Source organism: Argentina anserina, chromosome 1, assembly GCF_933775445.1.
Source record: "Argentina anserina chromosome 1, drPotAnse1.1, whole genome shotgun sequence".
Classification (NCBI taxonomy): Eukaryota; Viridiplantae; Streptophyta; class Magnoliopsida; order Rosales; family Rosaceae; genus Argentina; species Argentina anserina.
The window spans coordinates 16667858-16671572 of NC_065872.1; the positions used below are offsets into that span (position 1 = coordinate 16667858).

At 34.9% G+C, this 3715-nt stretch overlaps 1 long non-coding RNA gene across 1 annotated transcript; it reads right to left on the reverse strand.

Annotated features, from left to right (window-relative positions):
• Window positions 1-865: 865 nt before the first annotated feature.
• Window positions 866-3291, reverse strand: LOC126799618 (uncharacterized). The gene is made up of 4 exons (XR_007672638.1): window positions 3177-3291; window positions 2679-2744; window positions 2528-2567; window positions 866-1151 (listed from the first exon to the last, which is right to left on the reverse strand). It is a non-coding gene; the product is annotated as an uncharacterized LOC126799618 (long non-coding RNA).
• Window positions 3292-3715: the final 424 nt, after the last annotated feature.

A 3715-nucleotide genomic window follows, 5' to 3' on the forward strand; every position in this document is an offset into this window, starting at 1 on the left:
TTGTATAAAAAATCGTAACTTTAGCCACTTAACCATCCACACTGAGTAAAACCAACACTAATTTAAGCTCCAAATAATTATTAAAAAATAGCTCCAATCAACTAGAATCAAAGAAAAAAAATACTGCATTGACTGGTTTAGAACTAAATGAGTTGACTTTATTGAAAACAATAAAGAATTTTAACTCACTTTTATACTCTGTATGCGTTTGCTTACATCTTTTTAACTAATCAAGATTCTATTCTCTCTAATTTTCAATCCAATAATTCCAACAAACACAAATTAAGCTTTATAATTAACTCAAAACTAAACTCACCATTCACCAAAAGTAAAATCTTTAATGAAATAAATTACCTTCCAACTTTCAGCTCAGCTCAGGTCACCGAAGCTCCAATTTCCAGCGATATCGACTCTCCTCCGGCCACAAGCCTCATCCGATTCCACTTTCGCAGCTCACAACGCCTGATTCAAACTTAATTCCAATGGGCGGAGACGCGGCACGGCTTGGTTTTAGGGAAAGGAGCCGGGACCCGGGGAGAGGATGGCAGAGACATCGGGCGTGCGAGCATGTGCGGCGGAGCGGAAGGGTTGGCATTCTCACGCAGGTCACGTGTGGGGTAAACACGTGTCCCACTTGCCGGGAGCGTGGGGTTTGCATGTGTGGGGGCGGAGGTGTCTGTGTCCTACCGGCTCACATGAAGTGTGTACTTGGCTTCATCCTAGACTCATAGTTTAGTTCAATTAGCTAGATTTTACTGGCTGAAGTGTCGGAAGGAAAATTTACTGTTAACCAACCAATTATTATTTCTTGTGCTTCTTATTGTTCATCTTTACGTCTCTCAATCTCATAGGAATGCTACCAAACAGTAAAAATTTCCATTATGATCTCGATGGATTTTACTAGATAGCTTCTCCGCACTTTGTTGCGGGTTTGTGAATGGAATGCTCAACATTATTTGACAATTTCTACTCTATAATATTTACATATGTAGAAACATTTAGGCATGCGTGTTGACATTACAATGAAACTTTGACATTGAGTTAACAAAAATCAGAAACTTGATCAAGTAAGGATATGGCTGGTAATGTTGCTCACAATAACCTTAGATTGACATCCCTCTGTCAGCTGTCTTTTGATAGCATTTACTCACCTGCATGGACCGAAATAATGCCTTTAGAAGATTAGATTGACATCCCTTTGTCATCAAGTTTTAATTTTTGGCATAATAAGCATTCACCTGCCAAAATTCAAATAACCATACACCCGTAGAGTATATTCTCCAACGGCCAAACAATAAGATGTAAAGTTTTACTTATTCAATTATGCTTTGTTTAATAAACCTACTTGCAAGAGTGTATGCAACTTCATAATAGCTTTAAAACTGCATGTTGAACAGTTAAATTCAAAAGAGAAGGTTGCGTAAAACAAAATACAACTACTAAATTGAATATGGTCAATTTAAATAAGAACCAAAAAGAATGAAATGAAAATGAAAACATGTAACTACTCATGCGATCAAATACCATAACTGAGACTTTTTCTCACTGACATCGGGAATGAAGAAATTTAACTAAATTCTGTACCAACAAAAGGAAATTGGCACTGTAAAAGAAAACCCAGGTCATCAACAAAATTACATGAACATTAATAACCTACATGAACAGAACCATGACAGAACTCAATAACAACATGACTACTCTTTCCATTAAAACATAATAAAGCCTCAAATATTTTTAGAACCAATAGTGAAATCCAACCACAAAAACATCAACGAAGTATTCAATTAGAATCCGAAACCCACTTCTAACTCAATCAATCTTTATAAGAATGCACCTGGTTATATTGATGTTGAAATCATTTATAGTTTTTCAACCTTGCTATTCTTATGGAAAAGCAAAATTGTTCAAGTTGATTACTAAGAACAATTATAGAGAAGCGAAACCTAAAGTTTGACCCAACAAATTTCATAATACTAAACTCACTTCACAAAACATATTTGCGTAAAGAGAGAGTAATATATATATATATATATATATAAACTTTCACAATTTTGTGGTTAAATTGATCAATAAAAATCAATTCTAAAACAAATATAAGCAAATTTCGAAAGAAAAAAAAAAACCCAAGCCGCACAAAATAGAACAACAACATGGAAACCCTTTATTGCTATCACTCTGTCTTTATTTTTTAACCCATCACACAAACTTCAACTGTTACAGAAGTGCCATATTATCAATATTTCATATGTTACGGATGTCAAAGATTTCAGTCTTTGCAAAACTTCATCAATTGGACAAATCTACGGAGCAAAACAAAGATCAAGTCTACCTCAATTTTGGATCTTATATAACATATAAGCTTATATACATCATATGGAACATCAAAGTAAAGATAACTTTCACCAGTAAATGGCTTTCCCAAAATGGAATAAAAGTGAAACGCAAGAATCCAGATTTAGATTCATATCCAAAAGAAAGAGACATGTAATGAAGACCAGTGATCAATCATAAACTGAAACAAACTCACCTTAAATGAGCTCAAACATCAGCGAATCAGGAACAACAACCTGTAGAGAAGAAAAAACCCAATTCAATTCAAGATAAATTCAGATATATACATCAATTAAAAATTTGACAATCAATCCATTTAAGCATAGATTTAAAAATAAGAATCCAACCTGCGCACAATTTTAGTACCAATTTATACACCTTGACATGTTCTTCCTCTTCAGCTTTTGCAGAATCTGAAAAGGTATAAATGAAATTAGCATGATGGTCTGTACAGATAAAGAGATATTATATGGAAATCATCAAACATGTCCTTGTCACCACTATCTATTCTCTCCTATACCTTGAAAGCCCACTCAATAAAGATTAACATGTTTATCTTAGGTTTACTCCAATCAACTGAAAATCAAGGGAAACAAAAAAACCGAATGCAATGGAAACTCAAACACACATATGTTGCAATAGCAATATTGGAGAATTGGAATCTCATAAAACGGAAAGACCAAAGACTGAACTTTTAACTAAACTCAATGGAACTCCATACCATAACATGGTCATTCCTTTCATATGAACAGAAAACAAAATCTCAAAGGAAATAAAACTACTCATCGACCAACAGAGGCATACGACTTCTAAATCAAACAATTAAAATCCGGAAAGGACTTGACCTCTTCTCTCTGACAAACTATCTTTTTTTCCCATCACCTGAGCAAACTACTACTTTGAAGAGATCAGAAAGAACATAAGCAAAGAGAAGAAGCCGAGAGACTATCAATCTTAAGCGGAAGCACACGCGGTAAGCAATTAAGCGGGGGCTGATAAACGTGGAGGCATATAAACATAACACATGTGGTCCGACTTGACCCACCCAACTAATAGGGGCTTATCCACCAATTGAAAACCTAGTGGTAGCACCGTAAATTACTAAGAAAACATAGGTTCTCTAAAAACCCTTATAAACAATACCAAACTATAGCGCTGTAGACACATGAAATTTAATGAAGTAAATTATCTTCTTTAAATAATTAAATTGACCAAGAGCCTGACAAAATTCCACACGTGGCCAAAAGTCAATAAAGTTGGTGCGGATCTGAATAAAACTCGTGTCAGCACATAAACGGATGATCGTAATCGAAGCTACGGGATTCCGACGTAAATCGGAAAATTGAATGTCATTGACGTATTCGAAATGGTAATCGGACATTTG